This window comes from Rana temporaria, chromosome 3, assembly GCF_905171775.1.
Source record: "Rana temporaria chromosome 3, aRanTem1.1, whole genome shotgun sequence".
Lineage (NCBI taxonomy): Eukaryota > Metazoa > Chordata > Amphibia > Anura > Ranidae > Rana > Rana temporaria.
The window spans coordinates 288653993-288681563 of NC_053491.1; positions in this window are offsets into that span (position 1 = coordinate 288653993).

Genomic DNA, 27571 nt, shown 5'->3' on the forward strand with positions numbered 1-27571 from the left:
TGGTTTGCAAGTATGCGTTCGCTTCTGCACACAAGCTCGGCGGGATGGGGCACGTTTAAAAAAAAAAAATCTTATTTATTTTACCTTTTATTTATTTTCCCCAAAAAATTGTGTCACTTTTATTCCTATTACAAGTAAGGTCCTCTTAAATATGAGATCTGGGGTCAAAAAGACCTGTTATAAATATACTGTTGACCTGGTACTATTTAGGAATATGTTTTCTTGGGAGCTAATTATAACTGAAGAAAGATTCTGTTGAGATTTGGTCTTCACTGAATATTCCAAAATATATTCCAAATTTAGAGCTCTAATTGTATTGAAGCCAGTGGAAGACCATTTCACATGTGCACCTTTTGCACTTTGTGTCACACTTCCCTCTTCCGGTGCAGAGTCTTCTCTTCAGCATGCAACCGCTGACACTTTTGTATTGCACACGGAACCGATGCCACAGGCAATAAAAATTGTTGGTCCTTTTAAGCTTTTTTAGAGAATAGGGGTAAAAATGGCTAAATAGCAACTTGAAAATTTAAAAAGCACACTACTTTTTTTGCTCTTACTTTTTGTTGTTTGCCTGTTTTGCTGTTTTGTTTTTATTAGATTTTTTTTAAAACATTTAACCATAAAATACACACAACAAATAGTGTACTGTCTCTGTAAACAAATTAAGTTGTTATTTAGACTCTGTTTTTCCTTTTTGTCTAAAAAAAAAGGACAGGAAAAAGCTAAAAGTAAAACTGGCTATTATGTTTTCAGTGATATGACCTACGCATACCATAGGTCTCACTGTTCTATTTGCACCAGAACATGCGAACAGGCAAAAAATGTGTTTGAACACACAAACAACATTAAATTCTATGGGACACGAACATGAAAAATCAAAAGTGCTAATTTTAAAGGTTAATATGCAAGTTATTGTCACAAAAAGTGTTTCTGGACCTGGGTCCTGCCCCAGGGGACCTGTATCAATGCAAGAAAGTTTTAAAAACTAACGTTTTTTTGGGAGCAGTGATTTTAATAATGCTTAAAGTGAAACAATAAAAGTGAAATATACCTTTAAATTTTGTACCTGGGGGATGTGTATAGTTTGCCTGTAAAGTAGTGCATGTTTCCTGTGTTTCCTGTGTCATTTCTAAAGGAAAAAAGTAATTTAAAACTACTTGTGGCTATTCATGAATTGTTGGGTCCTGGCAATAGAGATCAAAGTCGTTGAAAACAACCAGGGTCCCCCCCAGTCCATTACCAGACCCCAAAAAAAGTGGTCCCCCCAAATTCCATATCAGGCCCTTCAGGTTTGGTATGGATATTAAGGGGAACCCCGCACCAGGCTGCCCACTAACACACAACTCCTTTCTCTATCTGCAATGTAGAGAGCGTCCTGACTCTCCTGTAGTCCAAGGAAGGGGGTGAGCACGACACTCCACACCAGGGAGAAAGCCTCACATTACTGTGTGGAGCTACAGACAGAAGAACAGGAAGTGAGGATTTCTCAGAAGAAATAAGGACATTTAAAAGCAAAATTGAAGGCTGAGGTAAGTGAAGGAGGATTGCACTAAGGTAAAGGAAGCTATTTAGGAAAAAAATTGTACCTTTACAACCCCTTTAAGCCGTGGAATTTATACAATGCTCAATTGGTACTAAGGGGCCCCAAGTGTGCCAAGAAAATATCCCCCACATCATTACTCCACCACCAGCCTGAGCCCATTGATACAAGACAGGATGGATCCATGCTTTTTATGTTGTTTATGCCAAATTCTGCCCCTACCATCTGAATGTTGCAGCTAAAATCAAGACTCATCAGACCAGGCAACCTTTTTCTAATCGTATTGTAGCCTCAGTTTCCTGTTCTTAGCTGACAGGAGTGTCACCTGGTGTGGTCTTCTTTGGCTGTAGTCCATCTGCTTCAAGGTTTGATGTGTTGTGAGTTCAGAGATGATATTCTACATACCTTGGTTGTATCGAGTGGTTGAGTTACTGTTGCCTTTCTATCATCTCAAACCAGTCTGTTCATTCTTCTCTGACCTCTGACATCAATTAGACATTTTCAGCCACACAACTGCCACTCACTTGATATTATCTCTTTTTCAGACCATTCTCTGTAAATCATAGACATGGTTGTGCTTTAAAATCCCAGTAGATCTACATTTTTTTAAATACTCAGATCAACCCATTTGGCGCCAACAACCATGCCACGTTCAGAGTCACTTAAATCCCCTTCTAGATACCTAAATGCATTGAATTGCTGACATGTGACTGGCTGATTAGCAATTTGTGTTATGAAGCAATTAAACAGGTGTTTCTAATGCCTTGTACACATGGTCGGACTTTTGACCATGCAAAAGTCCGCCGCGAGTCTGTCGGAAGTCCGACGGAAAGATAGAGAACAGGTTCTAAGGACTTTCCGTCAAAAAAAGGCTGTTTGACTTTTTTTCTCGGAAAGTCTGGGGGTGCGTACGAGGCATAATAAAGTGTCTGGAGTGTATACTACTACCCCGCACTGACAGCTGTCAGACTCATCGGTTGTTAAGGACATAGGGCCAAATCCTCAAAAGAGATACGACGGAGTAACTGCTGTTACTCCGTTGTATCCCTGGTCCTAACTATGGAACTGATCCACAGAATCAGTTTTCCATAGTTAGGGAGAAGATCCAGCATGTGTAATTGAATTACACTGCCGGATCTTAGGATGCAGTACCGCATCCGCCGCTGGGGGCATTTCGTGTCGAAATGCCGCCTCGGGTATGCAAATTAGCACTTACGGAGATCCACGAAGCTTTTCTGCTTCGTTTTTTCTCCGTAAGTATTAAGTTGCATACGCAAAATTAGGGCTGCTTTTACATGGTGTAAAGTTAGTACACCATGTAAAAGCAGACCCTTCTGTTAAATGGGAATCGCCCCCATGAAATGAGGAACGCCTTGCGCCGGCGGAATTTAAGTTACTCGGCCAGAAATTTCTAGGTAAGTGCTTTGTGGATCGGGCACTTAGGTAGAAATTTTAGGGCAGTGTAACTTAAATTAGAAATTCGCCGTTACGCCGGGTCTTTGTGGATTTGGCCCATAGTTACCACCCGCTCCTTAACATCTATGAGAGTTGTGATTGTATTTTTTACCTCTATCTGAATTCAATAGTGAAAAAATAAGTGGCGCTAAATTGCACTTATGTGTATAGACTTACAACCGAGTGCAAAGAAAAAAAATAAAGTAAAATAAAGACAACTTCATACGCGGTCAGGGGCGGACTGACAACTCATGGGGCCCAGGGCAATAGAAGATTATGGGGCCCCCTGGCTTACAGATGGCCACCAAGCCAGGAGGCATTACAGAGTCGGAGCAGCTAAAATCTCAGGATTTTCACATCAAAAGCATGTCGGTTTTGGACATATCAGGGACAGATGTAAAAAAAACACAGATTTTTACATACTGTCCCTGGTTTTAATGAGCCTGGCAACCCTTATGGGGCCCCCTAGTGGCATGGGGCCCTTGGGCAGTGCCCGAGTGTCTCAATGGTCAGTCCGCCCCTGTACGCGGTACATTTTAAAGTATCACTATAAAGATGATGACAATGTGATAATTCAAATTATCAGTGTAACAATATCACCCTCTGACAAGTGAAATAAACTACATTCAATAAAAAGTTCATAAGCATAATGAAATTTATACAAAAAGAAGGTTGATCCAGTGTAAAATTTTCTGATCTTCCACCACACCATTCAGTGCCAGTGATACACTCCCTTTGAATGACACACTCACCAGATACATATGCCTTACACTCGTGCTTGGAAAAATCGCTTTAAACCACACAGACAGGTTTAGCTGATCTCCGCTATCCAGCTGCAAGCATGTAAATAGGATCTCTCCACATGTAAATGAAAAGTGCTCCAAATAGTGTAATATTTTAAAACCAGTTTAATAAAACGCTATGTGAAACACTTCAACCATTACGCTAACATCACATCACTTCAAAGCCAGCAAGGAAAATCACAGCAACAACTGTTGGAGAAAACGTCTGTAGTAGTGTATAGTGTGGTCACGGTGGACCTGAGGTGTACAGCTTAGATATCACTCTCACCCGCTCCTCTAGCTCGAACCGTAACTCTCTGATCTGGTGTACAGCGTGAAGTGCTTACAGATGGTTGCCGTTTAGCCACGCCCGACATTTTTCGTCATACAGACTTATTAATTGGACCATGCTCTGTGCAACGGTTTTGCACAGAGCAGCCCTGTTTCTCCTCTTCTTGGGTCCTCCACCAGCGCTCCTTGCTCATTCTCTTCTTGGTGTGCCACCATAGGAAGACACTTCCTATGATGGCACACCTGCTCCCAAGCTGCACTGTATGCATTTATTGACAGTGTGGCTCGGCCTCACCCCCCCACTCCATGGTCACATTATTTGATTGACAGCAGTGGGAGTGAATGGCTCCCTCTGCTATCCATCTGCCCTGTGAGGAGAGAGAGGACAGAAAGAGCTGCTGCTCTCCTGCACAGCGCTGTATCAACATCAGGCTCAGGTGCAAACAAGGGGGAAAAAGAGGTGGTGTTATAGGTTTAGAGGTTTAAAAGCTAGACTTCTAAGGCCCCTTTCACACATGTGGATCTGTTTTCATGGACTCCACTTGCTCAGCAGGGATCGATCCGCTGAGCCTGCAGATGACAGGTCCATCTCTGCTCACTGTGCAGAGATGGACCTGTCAGATCTCTGCTCTCCTCTATAGGGAGATCGGATGAAAATGGACCACCTGTCTGTTTTCATCCAATCTGATCCACCAGACAGATGAAAAATAGGGGTTCCAACCGTCTGGATTTAGCGGAGCGGATAGGAGGGGATTGGATGTCAGTGGACATGTCACTGCTGACATCCATCGCTCCATAGAGGTACATGGAGTGTCCGTTCAGGTCCGCATGAAAAAACTGACAGGCGGACCTAAAGGGTCCGCATGTGTGAAAGGAGCCTTACACTGTATGTAATTGAGGGCAGATTTGTTCAAAAGTCCTTGCAGTCAGCCATGACGCTTTCTCCTGAGAACATCCAAAAGGTAAGAAATATGTTTTCTGCTTTCTTAAGGATGCACAGATAAAGATATACTGGATTTGACTGCAAAAGTAAAAATATGGGGTAAAAAAAAAAAAAATATGACCCCAAGTAACATCATTGCACAATGCACTGCGATTATTGTTTGTGCATGCAAGGTATCCCAGTAAACTCTGGGCACAGGCCAGGTCATGATGCTTTTATTTGAAATGTACTAAGTTCAAAGCTCAGAGGCAATAAAGTGTCTGTGTTTTTGTCTATGTATGGCTGTACTACCTAATTTAGTTTAAAACACTAATAAACCACAAATATAGTCATTAATGTAGTCAACTCAAAAGCTAAGGGTTCTCATAGACCCTTCAATAAATGACAGAACGCGGTCTAGGTCCTGACTGAGCCACTATCTGGACCCGCGGCCATGCTGCTTTTTCCCCCGACCTCTGCTTCTGTATTTCTCAAGGTAGAACAGAGAGTGGGAAGCAGGATAGCAATGAACAGAGAGGGAGGCACAGCCGCACTGGAAAGAGGACAGAAGCGGGAGTTGCATGAGTTAGCTTTTCAGCCATAACATTACGACCACCCACCTAAAATTGAGTATGGCCCCCTTTTACTAAAACAGCCCTGACCTATTGAGGCTTTGACACCAAAGTAACATCCACATGAATGGCAGGACTCAAGGTTTCCCAGCAGAACATTGCCCAAAGCATCACACTGCCTCTGTTAACTTGCCTTCTTACACTGCATTCCTGGTGCCATCTCTTCCCCAGGTAAGTTATGCACACGCACTCTGCCATCCACATGATGTAATAGAAAACATGATTCATCAGACCAGGCCATCTTCCATTGCTCCTTAGTCCAGTTATGATGTTCATGTGGCCACTGTAAAAGCTTTTGGCTGTAGATCTGAGTCACCATGGGCTCCACAGCCCCACACACAACAAACTGTGATACCCATTTTTTTTCTGCTTTCACCACATCAACTTCATGGACGCCATGTTCACTTGCTGCCTAATATATCCCACCAATTTCCAGATGCCATTTTAATGAGATATTACCTTTACTTGTCAGTGGTCATAATGTCATGGCTTATCCGTGTATGTGTGCAATACCTCCAAAACCAACCTTTTATATATCAGATTGGGCAATGATCCAATGTTTAGCGGGAGCATGTGATAACCCTGAATGAAAGTTTCCAAGGAAAAAATAAGACAGACAGATCATTTTTGGGAAACTAGACCAGGACACATCATAATAAGAGAAAACGTACAACAGACTAAATGGTAAAGGAATCAAAATTGCTTAATTTTGTTTATCATGTTATCACATAAAACAGCCAACAGATTTTGGGGGTCAACAACACTTTTTCCAGATCCCAGTGAATATTATCAGGGATTAGATGGACTCAGAAGACTAAAGAAAATCAGCTAGATCTTTACTTTGATGGTAAAACACCAGAACAATTGTGCAGCATGTGTCAGTTTAATCAGAGACAGCAGGTGTTGTGGCTCCTGAAACCTGTTGGCTTTTTTATGTGATCATATGATTAACAATTTAAGCAATTTGGACTCTGTTACAATTTTGTCTCATGCTCCTGTTGTATGTTTAATGATTTTTATGCCGCGTACACACAATCATTTGTTTTTTAAAAATGTTATTTAAAATGATCATGTGTGGGCTTCAGAGCATTTTTCGGGTTCTGAAAAACGACAAAAAAAAATAAAAATTCGAACATGCTCTATTTTTTAACGACGTTTTAAACAATGTTGTTTTTCGGGTTGTAAAAATGTGACGTGAAAAACCTGGCGCATGATCAGAAGCAAGTTATGAGATGGGAGCGCTCGTTCTGGTAAAACTAGCGTTCGTAATGGAGTAAGCACATTCATCACGCTGTAACAGACAGAAAAGCGCAAATCGTCTTTTACAAACACAAAATCAGCAAAAGCAGCCCCAAGGGTGGCGTCATTCGCATGGAACTTCCCCTTTATAGTGCCGTCGTACGTGTTGTACGTCACCTTTGCTAGAGCATTTTTTTTTCACTATCGTGTGTAGGCAACGTCATTTTAATGACCAGCACCAATACTAAAAATCTGAGCTTTTTTCCGAGATTATTATGAGGGTCCACAAAAATATACCATAGTGACCACAGCCACTAGCAGGTGTTATCATTTTCCAACCAAATTACTCAAAATATTGCGGGACAATGATTAACTGCAAAATGTCCTTTTCTTCTGCTAGAAAGGCAGATTATAGCCACCTTTAAAACCACTTTACATGGCTATACATGGGTAGCCTTATGTCAGCCATACACAGAGATCATTTCTTTCCTTCAACCAGGAGTTGTAATAAATACATTTGCTCAATTCCCCCATGTTGGCTGGCGATTCCTCCTCCTGAATCACTGGTGTCTCCATCTCTTGTACTGCTGGCGTTGCTGCAATCCCGTCCTCCTGGTCTAGGTCCATTAATTCTGCTATGATGACCCGCTTGGTTTTGTTGCTAGCAATACTTCCACGAACTTCCAGTAGTTCTTCCAGTGTCTGCTTGGAATCCGGGTGTAAAGGAGAGTAGAAGGGAAAATCCCGCTTCTGCCAACCAGTTGTGACGGTATTGGTATGATATCCCCGTCAAACAGTCCCTTATTCCCATAACGAAAATCACCCAATATTCCACAAGTAGGAGTCCATGGAATCGCCCCAATAAGCCACACATGAGCCCAGGCTTACTGCTAGAACAAGACACTTTAATGACACAACACTCAGCTTATATGTGGTTACAACCTGTTAGGAACAATGAAATCTCCGCCCCCCCTCACACACGTCGGAGCCGACCATGCAGACACATTTCTTTAGATAATGACATCAGTGGAGGTAATTACTACACTGAAGCAATCAGAATAATTAACATGAGCCACTTATCTAATCATTGTAAACAGTAAGGCCGGTCTCCTTCACACACACAATACATCAATTACCATTTGAACTAGGGAGCTGGCTGAAGAAGGGTCATTAACATCTCAATCAGCCTGTAACACATGAACCCTTTTTACCTCTAACACACACAATATAACTAAAACAAGCAGGGAGAATTACACTGAAGCATATGCTTCACAAGCACAGACACTGTTGATACAGGAATCCCTCCTGCTGGCCCATTGTCTTCTCCTAGCGGGGGGCAGTGATTATTTCTAGTGGCTATAATGCTTAGTACATTCAGCCTGCCCATACATGGTTCGAATCTAGGCTGGTTAAGCAGGAAGCAGTTGAGATTCGAACCGTGGTTGGCCTGCCTTAGAATTTTTGTTTTATTAAAAAAAACATGTAAATACCTACTTTGTGCAGTGGTTTTGCACAGGGCAAGCCCAGATACTCCACTTCTCGGGTCCCTGGCTGGAGCTCCTGGCCCTTCCCTCCCATTTAGTGCCCCCACAGCAGGCAGCTTGCTATGGTGGCACCAAAGCCGCAGCTCTGTGTATCTATTTAGATACAGAGCCATTGTTCAGCCCCACCCCCTCTCTCTCCTCATTAGTTAACTGAGTTTGATTGACAGCAGCAGGGGTCAATGGTGCCACTGCTATGTCTCAGCCAATTGTTAGGAAGAGTCCCGGGTGGCCGAGACACTCATGGACATCGCTGGATAGAGATGGCGCTCAGGTAAGTATTAGGGGGGCTGAAGGGGGCTGCTGCACACAGAAGGCTTTTTATCTTAATGCATAGAATGCATTAACATAAAAGAACCTAATGCCTTTACAACCACTTTAAGCTCACCACACAAATTACAATATGATCGTACTTTAGATCTATCAAAAACTATGTAGTGGTAAGGGTCTGCCTGAATTCAAAAAAAGTTTTTTTTTTTTTTTATACTCACTTTTCTGAAAATCAAATTCATATGACAATATCTGGCCAAAAACATTTAGCACTTAGAGAACTTAGGAAATAATAATAATATTGTAGTGACTAGAAAGTGTAACATGGTAAATAAATAATCGTTATTTCTCTGAACATTCTATGCTTCTTTAGACTGACAGTACTTATGTAGATATTGAGCACTGTATGTGGTAAACATTTTGGTCAGCGGAAACTCTTCTGACCATGGATGACTGGATGACTGTAGACTTCTTCTGAAAAATGTACATACATTAACTGTAATGATAGGATACAGGCAAAGTACTTTATACTTATGTAATAGAGTGGTTTTAGTTAATGGACAATATATGTGAATTTTTTAATAATTAAGGTCTGCATTAGGTACAATGATAAATCCAATGGTTTTAATATACATACACTATTGGGTATGGCAATATATCATAATGGTAATGCTCTCTCTTAAATACATACATCTATGTTAACTCTTTCCATACTAGAAGTCTGATTAAAGATTGCCCATGAATTGTCACAGTTATTTTACAATTTTCAGCTTTGATAATTACATAGCAGTTCTGCTATTACATGTTTTTATTTCTTCAATGACTGTTTGCAATCCGTTAATAAATAATATTCAGTTTTTCCAAAGAATGTATGTTCCGATCAGCCGTGTTGACAGGAGTAAATACAATTATGGATAGAAAATAATAAATGTAAGTGACGTCTATAAATACATTTTAACTATGTTCAATATTGGATGAAAATTTATATTAATGCAGCATGGACATGAGAACAATACAGCTTCTCCAGGAGCTAATTTAAAAAGACTTTGATTTGAGGCAGATGACCATTTGCACAGCCGGCCTGCAATAAACAGAACTAGATCAATGCACAAGGCCATTATAGACTGTGATTCGCCAGGGACCCAAGTGAGGGTGGATCCTTAAATTGGTAAAAAGGAAACGATGTGGGAAAAATCTCCGTGAGAATGTGTGTGTGTCTGCATATAAGACCCCCTTTCTTCCCCTGTCCATCTCCCTCCCCATTGTTTTACCCCATTTTCTTATTTGTAACTACCTTATTTACCGGCGTATAAGGCGACTCGGCGTATAAGACGACCCCCTAATTTTCCAGCTAAAATGTTGGTTTTGGGATATATTCGCCGTATAAGACCACTGTGCCATTGCCTCACCTCACTATGTCATTGCCTCACCTCACTGTGCCATTTCCTTGCCATGCCATTGCCTCACCTCACTGTGTCATTGCCTCACCTCACCGTGTCATTGCCTCACCTCACCATGCCATTGCCTCACCGTGCCATTGCCTCACCTCACATCGCCGATCTTCATTACTTTATGCCTGGCAGAGTGAGTCAAAATGCGGGCGTCCATTTTTTAAAATCCATGCCTCTTCCTCGTGCTGTTCCGTGATAGGCGGAACACTCAGTTTCCCAGCAGAGCCTGTGTTCAGTGTTCTGCCTATCACGGACGTCCTCTCGTCTGAGGCTGAGGACGAGACGACATCCGTGATAGGCGGATCACTGAGCCTATCACGGAACAGAACAAGGAGGAGGCGTGGCTTTTAAAAAATGGCACATTTAAAAAATGGACGCCCGCAGTCTGCATCCGGCGTATAAGACGACCCCCGATTTTTGAGCCAAATTTTTAAGTATAAAAGGTTGTCTTATACGCCGGCAAATACGGTACAATGTATTTTAATCCATATTTGTAAATATACCCAACCCTTGCTTCAAGAACTGGTCCTTCATTAGAATCAAGGCACCCCAAAGAAAGCACATTTTACATCAAGTCAACATAGACCTGAGATTTCCTTTGCGTACAATATAGTTCTGGGACATCTATGTGTAAACTTCTTTTTATTTTGTAATTGTATTTTTATTAGTACAAAAAGAAAACATAAATACAGCAGTATAAAGAATATACATCTCAAAATGCCAAAAGGCATATAAAAAGCAAAAAATACATGGGCCCGGTTTCACGTAGCACTTACGCCAACGTATCTCGAGATACACCGCGTAAGTGCACATATGTGCCGTCTTATCTATGCGCCTGACTCTGAAAGCAGGATACGCCTGTAAACAGGCTTCATCCGACTGACGTAAGTTTCCTACGCCGTCGTATCGTGGGCGCATATTTACGCTGGCCGCAAGGGGCGCTCCCATTGATTTACGATTTGAATATGCAAATGAGTGAGTTAATATACGCGGTTTACATAAGTCGTACATCCGGCGTAAAGTTATTCCCCATCTATGAGGCGCAATTAATGCAAAGGTATAGACCAGGGAACAGCCATCGTATTTTACGTTGTTTACGTAGTAGTACGTGAATAGGGCTGGGCGTAGGTTACGTTCAAGTCGTAGGCTGTGATTCGACGTATCTTAGGCGTACGTACTGACGTGATTCTGAGCATGCGCACTGGGATATGTCCATGAGCCGGTGCATGCACCGTTCGTTATTTGTATCTTGATGGCGCTCGGCCCATCATTTACATGGGGTCACGCCTCATTAGCATGGCTCACGCCCACTGCCACTTACGACGAGTTACGCCGAGGGAACCCAGCGTAGATTTGGGAGCAAGTGCTTTGTGAATACTGTGCTCACCGCTCTGCGATACGTCGGCGTAGCGTATATTCGAAACGCTACGCCGGCATAACTATGCGCCGCTGTATGTGAATCCGGGCCATAGTATTGGGTAAATAGAATAGATTAGCATCCAGTTACTGGATGACATACAGAGGAGCATAATAATTGCATATATGGCCATCAAAAAATGGTAATAAGAAGAGTGATATAGACATAGATACAGAAACCACAAATTAAAGAATTAAGGTGGAAGATCTCTATATTCAGATTGATCCCAAAGAACCCACATTTTATTCAACTGGGGAACTACTTCATGTTTTCAGCTATGAGTTGTAATAATTGCAATTGGGAAGGAGGAGTATTTGACAACCAGAACAACTGGGGCGTACCTAGAGCATTTGGCTCCCGGGGCGGCTCTCATATCTGGCACCCCCTCACTTTAAAATCTAAAAACACCCCACTGTGCCACCTGCATACCTCTGCATCCTTCAATATCTCTGTAACGGTCACCACCGTTTACGATTTCAATTCCATCAACCACGACAGCTTATCCGACACTCGACAATCCAGCAGACAGGACCCATTGGATTTTCCCCAGAAATAACGATACAGAGCTCTGTCACTGGTTCCAAAATCAATGAATGAATTTTAATGGTACACTCTCAGCTTTTTATGCAGTTACAGGCATGTTACAGTAATCAAAGGAACAAAGACACACTCCACCCACACATCACACAATGGGGCTTCAATCACATTCTTTTAGATAATGACATTCAGGTGAGTTAATTACTACTCATTACCCAGACGGTCTGTCTCTGTGACAAGTTCCCCTCACCTGTTACACAAAACACATTCCTTTACTAAACATAATTGACATGCTAATTCCCTACCCCTAAAAGGAGACATCTGACCTTTCAAACTTAATTAGTACAATGGACACATAATGTAATCACAGCAAGATACTTTAACATCCCATAATAGCCAGCCAGGCTGACTCTCAGTTTCAATCCACATCACCACAGTAGCAGACTTAGTTAGCATCTCAACAGTTTAAGCATTGAAGTAGACACTCCTATTGACCGGTTGGGGGTCAGCATGAAATCAAACTGTATAATCCAAGATATCCTGCAAAACATGAATTATCATTTATCAGTCACCCTATGCCCAAAAGGGGCACAGGGTGACCCTAGACCCAAGAGTCATTAGTGACGCTGGCACAGGAGTACCCCACATCCTTCAAAGGTCTCTGGGTGTCACGGGCCATTCCGCTACATCTCTCCCCTTTCGGTGGGAGACTGACACAGGAGGGAACCCCAAACGGGTTGACTCCGAAGTTAGTCAGTAGTTCCAGTCCTCCAATGCTGGTATCCATACCGTACCCCAAATAAATTGCTCCAAACAGAGCATTACTCACCCCACCAACCTCTGCCTCTCTCAGAGAACATGCCTGCCGCTGGGGAGAGGCCTGGACTGGCCCTTCTTCCCACAGCTGTGGACTCCCCACACATTACCACTCACAGCTCTGGACCCCCTGCACATTACCCCCCTACAGCTCTGGACCCCCTGTACATTACCCCCTACAGCTCTGGACCCCCTGAACATTACCCCCCCTACAGCTCTGGACTCCCCCGGGGGCGGCGATCCCTGATACCCAAAATTCGTACCGCATATTAGCGGTGAAACGTCTGCAGCCCCAGTGCCGGGTAGGCACTTATACAGTAAGAGGCCATTTGGCTTTTCCTATGTTATTTTTTTTTTTTTTATTAAAGCAATATTACACTATTGGCTTTTCTATTGTTTTTTTTTTCACATATCCTTGTTTGGAACGCCTGGGAATGAGGTTATACATCCATGTTCCTGTCAACATGTGTGCAGGCACAATCCTGTCTAAGCTCTTTTGACTATCTTTTTCACTAAAGTAGTCAACTTGTTCTGGTAAGCGCATCCATTTTCTTCAGCACATTTTGGGTGTAAAGAAGATTCAAGTGTGGTGGTGGCACTTTATTTTCACTTAAGCAAGATCACAGCAAATAAGAAGATTCAATTACCTACTTATTTCTTATTTGATATTAGGACTTGATGCCATAGAGGCTAACTATGACACAGAGACACTATTTAATATTAATATAATCATTTTGTATTATTTTATGTTATTGATATTATATGCATGATCACGATTACAAGCAATTTTATTGATTTATCACTTTGTGGTCTAGCGCCCTCTACCTATCCCTTTCAACTATTGCAATCAGTATTGTATATGAGGAGCAGCTTTTTGTAGTTTTTATTTTAAAATTTTGTATTTATTTGTTTGCGCTGAATTACACTTTTTTTCACCCCTACACAATACCCCCACAGCTCTGGACCCCCTACACAATACCCCCCACACACAGATCTGAACCCCCTGCACATTACCCACCCCCTACAGCTCTGGCCCCCCTGCACATTACCCCCTTACAGCTCTGGACCCCCTACACAATACCCCCACACACAGTTCTGGACCCCCTGTACATTACCCACCACCTACAGCTCTGGACCCCCTGCACATTACACCTCTACAGCTCTGGACCCCCTACACAATACCCCCATAGCTCTGGACACCCTACACAATACCCCCCATAGCTCTGGACCCCCTACATAATATAACACCACACAGCTCTGGACCCCCTGCACATTACCCACTCCCTACAGCTCTGGACCCCCTACACAATACCCCCCACATCTCTGGACCCCTGCATGTTGCATAGCTCTGTGTTTGTTCCTACCTTACTTTGCACTTTCCTATTCACAAGATAATGATTGGTTGCTAGGACCACCTAGCAACTAATTACCTGCTACTCCTCCGGCATTTCCTGTCCTCTGTTCAACACTGCCTTACCGTCTCTCACTCTCCCTCCAGTACCCTGCTGTACAAGAGAGCGAGAGACAGTGTTTGTTTTTCTCCTACTCGCGACAGCCGGTCCTGAGTGTCACCTGGGTAGCGGTACGGTCTGTACCCGACTCGGGCACCCTCACACCCTGTCACTGATTCATGCAGGGAACTTGGAGGATAGGGGTGCCATGGCCGCCGGACACCCCCCAGTGTATGACACCCAGGGCGGGCTGCCCCTTGCCCCCTAGTTAAAACACCACTGCAGCACAATGGCATAGCTCTCTTTGCAGCCAAAATGATATATGAGATCAACCAATTACCTGGTTTAGCTATACCTGGGAAGGAGAACCCCAGTAAACAATGGATAGGATCCAAAGGAAGTTGTAGGCTCACCACATTCTGAAGTACTAGCATTACATCTGACCAGAATGACTGAATAAGGGGACATAACCAAAATATATGAAAATGTGATCCCATCTCCAACCCACACCCCCAACACATAACTGAATGGGTAGGATCTTAATGGTGCATAATCTCTGGAGTCCTATACCAAGATATTCACAGCAGTCTCTCTCTGCACCCCACATTTGGAGGATTTAAAGGTCAACAACCAAATTTTTGCCCACATCTAGAGAGAAATAGGTTGCTTTAAAAGTGTGTTCCACTTACGCATATATAAGTGTGAACCATGCATTATATGTGTAGCACTACCCCCGAAGGAGCTGCTGGTTTGTTTTGGGTGGCATGTTACCTCATGGCTCCTCCACTGTCTAAGGGTGTATGGTGGATGTAGAATTAACGGAATGTCCATGACAGGTGTCTTTTTCTGTGCTTTTTATTACCCAGCCGGGTAAAAACAATAAAACTTTGTGGTGATAGAAGAGTTGAAGTAGAAGGAGAAATAGCAGATTCAGGCGTATCAAACGCCTGTTGCTTCCAACAACACTTAGGGGCTGATTTACCAAGCCTTTGCTCCATGACTCATGGAGCAAAGACAGGAGTAACAGCCGTTTTGACATTTACTAAAGAAATACGCCGGCAGAGCAGTGTATTTCTTTAGTTACTATAATGCCTAGTGTGCCCAGGAGAGGGCGCATGGTGCGCCTCTATAGAGCTGGCGTACGGCATTTAGAAATGTAATTAGAAGAAGTTTGGGCGGGAGTTTATTAGGGGGGGATGTGAGGTGAAGTGGGGAAGTGTAGTGACATGTGTTTGTTTATGTTCTACGGGCCGAATTGAAAGTGAAAGTGTTTTTTTTTTAAAACATTGCAACACACCGCATATACGCCTAAACGCTTGGGGAGGTTTATTTGCATACTGCGCGGCAATTTCATCCTCTCACGCACGCCGTCTCACTAACCCGGGAAAATCTTGGTAAATCCCAAGCGGCGTACCTGTAATTGCACAGCTTGAGTCGGCGCACATTAAAGGCCGAACTGTTTTCAGCTTGCGCTGACCATGAAGGGGAACTCTGCGCCAAATTTCAAACAAAAAAACGGCGTGGGTTCCCCTGCAGTGGCACATCAGGCCCTTCGGCTTGGTCTGGATTAGTGTTTCTCAACTCCAGTCCTCGGGGCGCACCAACAGGTCATGTTTTCAGGATTTCCCTCAGATCAAACTGCTGTGGTAATTACTAAGGCAGTGAAACTGATCAAATCACCTGTGCACAATAATGGAAAGCCTGAAAACAAGACCTGTTGGTGTGCCCCGAGGACTGGAGAAACACTGGTCTGGATCATAAGGGGAAAACCTACCCGTGCCCTCAACATGGGGGAGTGTGTGCTTTGTGTGCCCCCCCACCCCAAAGCACTCTTGTCCCCATGTCGATAGGGACAAGGGGACCGTTGGTTGTCGGGGTATGCGGGCGGGGGCTTTTCGGAATCTGGGAGCCCCCTTCAATAAGGTGGCCCCCAGATGCCAGCCCCCTACCCTATGTGAATGAGTATGGGGTAAATCATACCCCTACCCATTCACCTGGTGAAAAAATGTAAAGTAAAAAAAACACCACACAGATTTTTGTAGTAATTTATTAGTCAGCTGGGGGGTCTTCTGCCTGGGCCCCCCTTTCTTCTTTAAGCTCTTTTACAAGGGGGGTGTAGGTCCGGTCTTCTCTCTTCCGTCGGGGCCCCGAGCTTCATAGTTTTCTGCCGGGGGGCGCCACCCCTCCAGGCTTCTCGCTGCCTTCCACCGGGGCCCCCCACCCCCTTTAAGCTCTTTTTGATTGGGGGAGGGCATCCGGGCTTCCCTGTTTTCTGCCGGAAATTGTCAGTTAAAACGACGCAGTCCCGAATCGCAAAAAGTGGCCCGGTCATTGACCAGCAAGTGGTTAAAAAATAACAAAACAGTAAAGTTAGCCCAATTTTTGGTGATAATGTGAAAGATGATGTTACACCGAGTAAATAGATACCTAACTTGACACGCTTTTATATTGCACACACTAATGGAATGGCGCCAAACTTCAGGACTTTAAAATCTCCATAGGCGACGCTTGTTTTTTTTACAGGTTACCAGTTTAGAGTTACAAAGGAGGTCTAGTGCTAAAAGTATTGCTCTTGCTCTAACGCACGCGTCAATACCTCACATGTGTGGTTTGAACGGCGTTCACATATGTGGGCTGGACTTACATGCGTGTTTGCTTCTGAGTGCGAGCTACTAGGGACAGGGGCATTTTAATTTTTTTTTTTTTTTTTACGTAATAATTCAATAAGACCTAACATCTTGTCCTTCAGGCTGGAAAGCATGCGATCGGGAAAAAAATAAACACAGATCTCATGCTTTCAGTCACGATTGCAGCTTTGTTCATGCTTCTGCCTCTGCATTTCTGGTGAACTGAGCATGCCCAGGGACTTTTTGATGTTGCTTTTTGTGTCTCATAGAGCGTGTTTTTTGGGTTAGTAATTTAAGGAGATAGTTAACAGGTGCAACAAGCGCACCCAATATAGAGACTGAACTTTGTCCATGTGTTTTCAATTGCGTCATTGACACACAAGCCTATGTTATATAAAGCATGTAGAGCATTTGTCAGCTGCCCTGAAAGAGGGTAGGTTGTGTGTGTGGGGGCCGGCAAAAATGTCTTTGCAAAAAGATATTTTTTTGATCAAGGTTTTTTTTTTTGTCAATGTATGTTTTTTTTTTTACGCTGTTCACTCACTTTGATGTCTTTGTACTGCATTATTTTGCTAAATATTTCTCAAGATGTTGTGACTAATGTTTCAAACCTGTGTCTGTGTCTCTATTGTGTTATTTCCAAAGCATAAACCATATTCTGTTTACTGTCTCAAATGAACCTGTTTATTTTTATTTTTTATATATTTTTTTTATAATTTTTTTTTGCTTTGCTTGTTTTGTTGACAAATAAAATTACTTTCAAATTTTGAAGTTTGTTTTTTGTTACTTTCATGCTACAGATTTTGACAGCTGCAGCTGAATTAGAGCTGATTGGTTACAACAATCAGTTGTGATTTTTGTCTGGAAGCTCTTTTCCTGGTGTGTATGCATGACATGTTTGCTGTCATGTTTATTCACCAGGAAAGGAAAAATACAGCGCGGTAAGTATTGTTTTCTTTTTACTGCAGTGGTTCTCAGCCTCAGTCAAGTACCCCAGACAGGACATGTTTTGTGGATTTATCTTATCCAGAATGTCTTTTAAAGCACATGTACAAGATGAAGGAAAACCTGCAAACATGGCCTGTTGGGGGGTGGGGGGGGGTGTTGGCGGACAGGCTTGAAGTGCTGATTTACAGCACTGTGCTTAATTCTAGCGCAAGGCAATCCTATTCTATTTGTGGGTGTTTGAGGGAAGCCAACTGAGTGTTAGAACCCCTGCTTTTGTTTTTTGTGTTTGGCTTTGTCCCTATTTCTTAAAATTGGCTTCACTTCCTGTGACACAGCTGAACAGGAAGTGGGGTTAAAACCCTACCAATGTCTTTTCTTGGGGACACACAGGTAAATCTAACTAGTGTCCCCATTAAGAAAATTGCTCTGCTGTGTACACCCCAAATGATTAGTTAGTTTGGGGTTTAGTAAAGGCAAAACCACTCTGCAGTAGAAGCGTAGTCGCTGAAAATCAGAGGGGAAGCACTGATGGTTTTAACATCCAATCCTGTAGAAGCAAAGTTTTTTTTTTTCCTTCCTTGCTTGTCCACTTGTAGTGCAAAGTGGATTTGCCTTTAGTAAATGGACCCCAAAGTCCAAGATCCCTAATAATTTGGGGTGTACACAGCGAAATGCTAGAGTGCAATTTACATAATGGGAAACTATTTTGATTGATTTATCTCTGTGTCTCCAAGAAAAGACATTAGTAAGGTTTTACCCTCACTTCCTGTTTGGGTATGTGATGGGAAGTGAATGAATTTGAAGTAGAAAGTGACAACATTTGTGAGGTGTCTTCACCCTATCAGGGGTGCAGACATCCCCAAAAAATGAGCAGATAATACTTATTTGCAAATAAAGAAAATTGTTTATTTAACATTGGGTGGTGTTTGTGGGGGTCCCTAACACACATTCATACATATTAGCAACACTGTATCCTGGCCTATTGGCATGGTTATATTTTCTTAGCCCTCTCAATAAAATTATCAGAAATGTGTGCTTAAAGTATAACTATAATCAACACTTTTTTCTTTCATTTTGGATAGAGGGAGGGTTATAGGCCCTGTCAGTTTATTTTGTACCATCCCTGTCCAATTGGGGAGATTTGCCTTCACTTCCTGCCCCATAGCCAAACAGGAAGTGAGAGAAAAACTATGCAAATTAAGGGAATCCAGTGCCCCCCCTCCCCCAGAACTAGTGTGTGTGTGTGTGTGTGTGTCCCCTGAAAATTTCTGGGCGTGTCCTAAAAAAACAGGGTGTGGCCTTGACAGGAAGGGGTGGGTAATTTTTCTATTAGGAGGTGCAGAAGTTTAGTCAGGCCTAGGGCAGCACAAAACCTAAATATACTACTGCATATTAGGGCTTAGACAGGATCCGATTTACAGCATGTTTTTAGATTGTGGGAGGAAACCCACGCAGGCACAGGGAGAACATGCAAACTCCAGGCAGATGGTGTCACAGGCGGGATTCAAACCAGCGATCCTTTTTGCTGCTAGGTGAAAATACTATCCACTCTACCACTGTGCTGAACGAACGAGCAGTAGTTTCAGTAATTGTCAACATCAACCCCTTATTTAATAGGCTAATAAGCAGGGGCTCACATAGGAGGTGTTGGCCCATCGCCATCTGGCTCATCTTCACGCCAACTATGGCGGCATAGCCCTCTTCAGGGGTGGTTGGCTGTTGGAGGGTGGCCTGTGCCTCTCTAATCAGGGCCAGTGCTGCCTCACTCACACTACTATCCCTCCTGGCCCTTCTTGTTGGAAGGCGGATGGGAGGCACCTGACATCTTATTCTGCCACTTGGCCCTGCCACCTCCTCTCTGCCACTCACCCCTGCCACCTCCTCTCTGCCACTCACCCCTTCCACCTCCTCTCTGCCACTTGACACAGCCTCCTCCTGCCTGACACTTTCCAGCCTCTCATTATGGCTGATGTCCTCCTGTGTATAAACAAGGGACATAGTTTGAGTTTTGGGTTCATCAATCAAACATACAATTTTCAGCTCATGACTGTTGCAAATTGAATGAAAATAAATAGAAAAGACTATAATTCTGACCCCAGAAGTCTTCATTCTTTTCTCCCCAACTTTTTGGGCCACTACTGTCTATTGATATGTAAAACACTTTTTGATCAAACATTATTTTTCTTCATATTAACATCTATTTTACAGCATACATTTTATCACAATAAATGTATAGCAAATACTATACCTGGCTCCAGATGGTCACATCCGGTTCTTATTCCAGGATGGAAGGCTCTTCTTGCTCCAGAGAAGGATCATCTTGGCTGCAGGGAAGGCTGGAAGGAAGGTTGGAGGGAAGGCTGGAAAGTGAGTGCCTTGCTTCAAGGTGGTCGTTAAGAAAGGCCAGTCTGTTGGAGTACTACAACTTCGGGACATATACCTTCCCTGCTGCTGCTCCTGACCTCTGAGAAACCAGGACCTTAAAGCACTCACTCCTGTATGTGCCTCTCAAGGTCCCAATTTTAGTATCCAGCTGTTCGATGGTTGCGTGGGGCATGTGTGTGTGCACAAATGGGAGCAGGGTCTCCAGCGCTGCTATCCTTACCCCTCTTTTTTTATGTATTGGGTTTTTTGTCTCCCACAGAGCGGGCAGCTCCCTTAATTGATCAATTAATTCAATCAAAAATTATTTTTCAAGAAATGGATTCATTATTTCTGCAAGACAAAACACAAGACAAAAATCCTAATGTAAATCACAGTCTAAACTCTAGTAATCTTTATCCCCATATAGGCCTCAATCTCTATGCAGTATAGGCCACTGATGTCCCAAGTTAAAATCATACCTTCGGTGTGACGTTCAGCGCTTTTACTCCTTCCTCCGCACACAGAACATAGATACGACATATGTGTGTTAGCTTTATATACACTACGCATGCGTGACGTTCTTTCTCAAATTTTCCCCGCTCCTTCTCTTTCGGCACGCAGACGACATGGCAGAGTCTGATGAGCAGGTGTATGCAATTATTAATTTGTCTAATAAAGACAACACAAGCTTGGAGCCTGATGAGGAAATGTCATGAACAAGGAGCAGATACAAGGCATCTAACATGTCCTTCGTGGAAATGGTGGACATATTGAGAAAGTCGGATTATGATGGCAAGCGTGGGCCGTATACCCACCCTAATCTAAGGAAGGCCAAAATAATGAAGAAAGTTGTCAAAAGTATGAAGAGACATTTTGGGGTGAAAAGATTAAAGAAGCAGCTTAGAAAGAGGTGGTCTGACCTCAAACTGAGGGAGCCGGAGCAGTTAAGGAGTATTAAGAGAATGCTTGAAAAAAGTAAGTACTTCTCCTGTGTCCCTATTATTGTATTTCAAAACTTGCATGTTGCTCCATGTTGTTGCTTTTTATTATTGGACCTTAGAAAATGTCATCTTAAAAAATTTAGTGGGCACAGTAATCAGTCGTTACAGACACATCGTTCGCCCACTACATACAATGTTTTTGGAAGATACAGGGTCATTTTTTTTTTACATGCCTGTTTGTATTCCATAAATGTTATTACATTGTTGTCTAGATGATATGTTTATAACTAGAATGAAATGCAAACTTGAATCAGTGTAAAGGAGAGGACACTCAGCAGCTGTTTATACATCTGCATGTAGGAACACTAGTGTGGGCCACCAGAACAACCTTTTTAGGGTGTCCCACACAGGTGCTACAGTGGATTATTGGGGTGTCTACATGTGTGAAACTTGTCCCAAAAAGGTCAGTAGTCATGATTTGGGTTTTGAAAAATCATGTCTTCTGCTTGTAACTCTGCCCAAACAGATACTTGTACCCCACTTCCAATCAATGTTTCATATTCCTATGTTTGCCCTCAAATATCTGTGTGCTAAGTGTACATTTTGTTTCATTCTCATAGAGGAGAGAAGACTGGGAGGACACCACTCCTCGGAGCCCAGGAACCCCACACCTCGCCAAGAATACCAACCTGAGGATGTGGAGCAACAGGTCAGTGTCTGTCACCACAGCTTCAGGTAATCAGAGATGTAGGCCTGCAGATTTATAATACCTTTTTTTTTTTATTAAGACCATGTGTGAATGTGCACAGAGTAAAACATTTGAACAACAACAAAGTGTGGCTTATTTTTATCAAATCTGCTCTAAAACCTCTTTTGTGTTTAGTTTTGGTGTTTTACCAGTGAAAAGGTTGTTATTTCCTAAGGAAAATACACTTGGCACTACAAGTACACTTGGAAAAGCTAGGAGACAACTAAAAGAAACACAAGCAATATATCAAAAATATAATTTAAGCAGATTTGTTTATTTATGTATTTTTTGTAAAAAAGGATTACACATTGCCTGGCATAGGAATGGCCCCCCTGCCTGTGAAATATTCAACATATTGCTGCCGAACTGCACGGGTACTTTGGGGGGGGGCAAGCCAGGAAGGCCATGTTCAAGGCCCGGCAGGGCATTGTCAGATGAAAGTCCGGCCTCAGGCCCAACTGTGGCCATGTAAGTTGGCGATACTTTTCACGAATAATTGTGCAGAATGCAGCAGCAAAGTTCTAGGTAGTTTATTTTATACTCCGCCATGTGGATAGAAGTAAGAAATAGGCGGAATCGGCTGGCCATTATCCCAAAGGCATTCTCCACAACTCTTCGGGCCCTGGTCAGCCGGTAGTTGAACACCCTCCTCTCCGGGGTGAGGGTCCTCTGGGGGAATGGCCTCATGAAATGCGGTCCCAGTCCAAAGGCTTCATCAGCCAGAAACATAAAGGGGAGTCCTTCCACATTCTCTGCATCTGGTGGCAATGCAAGGTCATCACTCTGGAGATGAAGAGCAAACTCTGTCTGGCTGAAGGCTCCCCCATCCGACATCTGGTCGTCCTTCCCCACATCCACATAGAGGAATTCATATTGTGCTGACACCATCACCATCAACACAATGTTATGAAACCTCTTGTAATTAAATTATAAGAACCCGAATGGGGTGGTGGCACGATGCGGACATGCTTCCTGTTGATTGCCCCTCCGCAGTTGGGGAAGTCCCACTGCATGGCAAACCACGATGCCAAAGTCACAGTGGCCACAGTCTGCCATTTCTGTGGCGTGGAAGGAAGCTGTGGAGTCAAGCAAGATAAACATGTTTTAGTACTTTTGCACATAACATTGCAAGCAGATTATACAAAATCATTATTGTTCAACATCATTATAACATTTATTTTAAGGAGTATTTAAATACAAAAATATAAGGCCCAATTATCACATTCCTCACCCTCTCTGATGGCCCATTGTAAAAAATTAAGGGGGCTAGATGAGTTTGGGACCCCCCAAAAAATATAAAAACACTCAGAATTTAATGTGAAAATATACTTTAGAACACATTTTAGGGGGGGGGGGGGTGAAGCACGCACTACAACGGATCTTACAAAATACATTGTTAACAGACTAGGCTAGGTGTGCATGTGCCCAGGATAGCATGCTGTCACTAGAGGTTAGTGAAGGGAAATATGCATGTAGGCCAAAAAAGGGGCATTAAAAAATTACAGCATGCATGAGGACAAAGGACACAGCATATTACAATAATGGTAATTAGGGAAGGATGAAAGAAATACAATACATTAGCAAGCATTAAATACATAGAATGTGATGTTAAAGGAGAAAACTTACCCTCATATAGTGCTCCTGCAGGACTTGTTTGATGGCAGAACAGGTTTCTGGAATAATGATCCCCAGAACCTGGGGGGAGATGCCTGTTGTGAACTTCAGGTCCTGCAATCTTCTCCTAGTCACCAGATATTGTAACGTAGCGACTAGCCTCTGCTCAGCTGTGATGGCTTCCCACAAAAAGGTGTCCTGCCTGGTGATTAAGGGGGACACCAAAGCCAACATGTGCTTAGTTCTGCACATACTGGTTCATTCCCCTCTCAGAATCCCCTGGTAGCTTTGTTTGGCTTCCTATTGTTGTTTTAGATATAACATCTTTCTTATCTCGGTGCAGTTGACCAGGACCCTGTGAGCGCCTTCTTAGTGCACTCTGTGTGCGCGTGTTTTTCCCTCACTCTTAACCGTGCCCCCTCCCCTCTGCCATGTACTCTTTCTACCTAGGTTGCCATGACAGCCAGCTAGCGAGTGGACGCCGTTTACCCTGTGATTGTCACACAGGGGGTCCACTTCTTGGTCTGTCTGTATGGTGGGCGTTGCGAGGTGACGCCAGGCGCTTTCCTCCCCGCCTTCTCTCGGCCACTCCGCCCAATCTGGGCAGTACGCTGTACGAGCGCGGCGCGGCGACGTCACACGCTGGTCACCGCCCTCTCCCCACCCCTGTACCTTCTCTATTCCGACGTCTCCGTGGTTACACGGAGACGCCGCTCCTCCGCACCCACCTGGTCATCAGGGTGCGTTACATCCCTCGCCCCTCCCTGCACACGCAGCCAGGTATTTAAACCCCACTGCTGCCTCAAAATGTCAGTTATGGCAGACGGTGGTGGTTATCCTCTGTACATTCCTTCTACTGGTAGGTCTATTTCCCTGCTTCTATCTGAGATTTTGCTGGGCTTTGCCCTCCCAGGTTCTCTGCATATGCTATACTAATGGTTTATACACCGTTGTTTTTTTACAGACGAGGTTTCCTCTGACTCCTGTGGCTGTCTTTGGCTCATCCCTTGCTTTACTGCAGGTATGCAGCCTTTGTGTGTTTTTTAGTGTACTTACCCAGAGGATCAGTGCCCTTTGGCTTGTTCCTCTTATCTGTACTATTTTTGTCTATTATTTTTTCGCTACCTGAACTTACATATCCCCATGATATTTATTTATCCATTTTATCGTTACATATACTGTGTCTTTTTGCTCTTGCAGGAGCTCTGCCTATGCACTTTTGAAACCCCATATTGTGCGCCTTGGTTTGCCTTTGATGACCGGGACCCCATATGTGCCTTTTGGCCGTTCCCGTTTTTCTATCTAAGGAAGCCCTACGGCAGGTATATATCTTTTGTGCAGCACTCTGTTGTCATACACTGATATTGTTAGTGCCGTTGCGGCATCCCTGGCTTATATATACCTATTTTGACCAAACTTGCTATTTTGTGTATACCTGTATACCTGCATATACCTTTCATATGCACTGTCTTTTGCTTCTGCAGGAGACTTGTGCATATATTTTACACCCTTGACGGTTCGCCCCGGGCTTGTTCTGAGGAGTTTGGGACTCTATATGTGCCCCCCAGCTGTTCCCTATGCATCTTAAGGACTTGGTGCCACCGCCACAGTGCTCTCCGGTCCTTATGGTTCATACACATGGTGATGGGTACGCTACATGTGTTGTGCAGACTTTACTTTATGCTTTTCCTTTTATGTACCATGAATACATTTTGTATATTTGCTTTATTATATATTTTTACTACATACAGTACAACCCGGCATGGATTCTGGCCCCTGAAGAAGGAACGGAACTCCGAAACGCGTAGGGCCTGAATTTATCCTCCCGGATTAATACATCACTTATTTATGCACCTTGTTCTTAAACATATTGCTGTTTTTCATATCTTGTTTTTGTATCTCATTACATAATACATTTTATTGAAAACGTATGTTTGCGTTATCTACTGTTACCGCTAAAGCCCCACCCTGGGGGAATTCCCCTTTTTTCCTATGCTGAAAAACGGGGTCAGACATCCTAAGAAAATTCCTGTAGTCATCAATATTATTCTCCTGGATCTCCTGCAGCAGAGGCAGGAGCAACCAATTCTTGGTCCATGAACTCCTCCTCACCCTGTTCATGGACTCGTCTTGGTCCAAAACAAAAAGACCAACACAAAGCGCCTGCAAAGTACAAACTCTATGACGAGAACATACCCGCAACATGGCTAAAAAATGGTTGTCTGATCCGAACGAACTAAACAGAACGCACTGAAGAACAGCAAGTCCTATGAAGAACGACCTGAAAATCAGAATTTAATGGTCCTGTAGATGGTCCTGTAGACTGCATTGTGTAAAACACTTGCTGATTATAAAGTTCCTCTCCATTATCTATGTTTTTTGTTTCGACTGTATGGTAGAGTGTGTTTGTAATGGCCCTATAATTTCCAGCAGTATATGTCTGCCAAGTTTTTTTTTCTGTACAACAGTAGCATTCATTGTGAAATTTTCTCATTGCAAACAAAATTACTAGCATTTTTTTTTTAATCGATTCAGTTTTTGCTCTGCACAAAATAAAAACGTTTCTTTTTTTTTGCTTGAGAGATGTTCAAATGCCATATTTGAATGCATTACATCTATACATGATTTTCTTCCTAGATTTGGACTATTATTCTTCTACAGTATATAATAAAAAGCAATCATTTTGTACAACCTTAGGAGTCAGCTTAATAAAGCCACATAATGCTTATACTGTGTTGGTGGGTTCGTTTTTCACAGCTTGCAGTGAACTAGCTCTTGCTTGGTTAAAATCACAACAATAACTATTCTAGCATCTAGCTTGATATTAACCATGGGCCACCTAGCTGCATACCAGGGACTGTCAAAATGCTAGTTCTCTGTATAATCAAAAACAACCAGTATTCACACAAAATATATGAAATGTAAAGCAATCTGCTAGCAATTCACTTACCAACTGACTGCAGATTCACAAAACATTAATAGCCAGATTCAGAAAGACTTACGCTGGCGTATCTACAGATACGCAGCGTAAGTGTAAATATGCGCCGGCGCATTTATGTTCCGTACCCACAGAACAAGATACGCCTGAAAATAGGCTTCCTCTGACTGACGTAACTTTCCTACGCCGGTGTTTCGTGGGCACATATTTACACTCAACGCATCTTGCGCTCACATTGATTTCATATTCAAATATGCAAATGAGGGAGATACGCCGATTCACGTATGTAAGTGCGCCCGGTGCGCGTAAGTCGTACGTCAGGCCTAAAGTTATTCCATCAAAAAGCTGGAATGTCTTTGCACCAGGCGTGCACAGGTCAGCTGGAGAGTAGCTACAGCAGCAGCGTTACGGACGAGCTGAGCAAGCTGAGCACCCACACTTGCAGAACAACACATCCGTGTGCCAACATGCCAGGGGCAGGTGTGGTCCTAGCACTACTAATGGGTCCACCGACTCGTAGGAGGGCACGGGAGAGGATATACCGCACGCGCATGAACGTCTTTGGCATGGGTGATTCGGAGGTGTATCGCATCTTCAGATTTAGCCCTGATGCCATCCTAGAATTAGCCAGAACCCTGCATTATGACATCACCAGCAAGACACATTGCGCACATGCAGTGCAGCCACTGGTCAAGGTCCTGGCAACACTGCATTTTCTTGCAAGTGGATCTTTTCAGCATACAAGTGGAGTTGTGGCTGGGATGTCACAATCCACCATAAGCAGATGTGTGCACCAGGTTGTCCCCGCAATCCTCAGACGCATGTCCCACCACTTCATCAGACCCACCCAGGAGCATCTGCAGCAGAAGGCAATGGAGGATTTCTACAGAATTGCCAGATTCCCACGTACCGTGGGGGCCATTGATTGCACACATGTGGCACTACGGCCCCCCCGTGACACAGAGCACATATACCGCAATCGTAAGCAGTGGCATTCCATCAACGTACAGGTGATAGCCGATGCCCAATGCCTCATATGGCACGTCC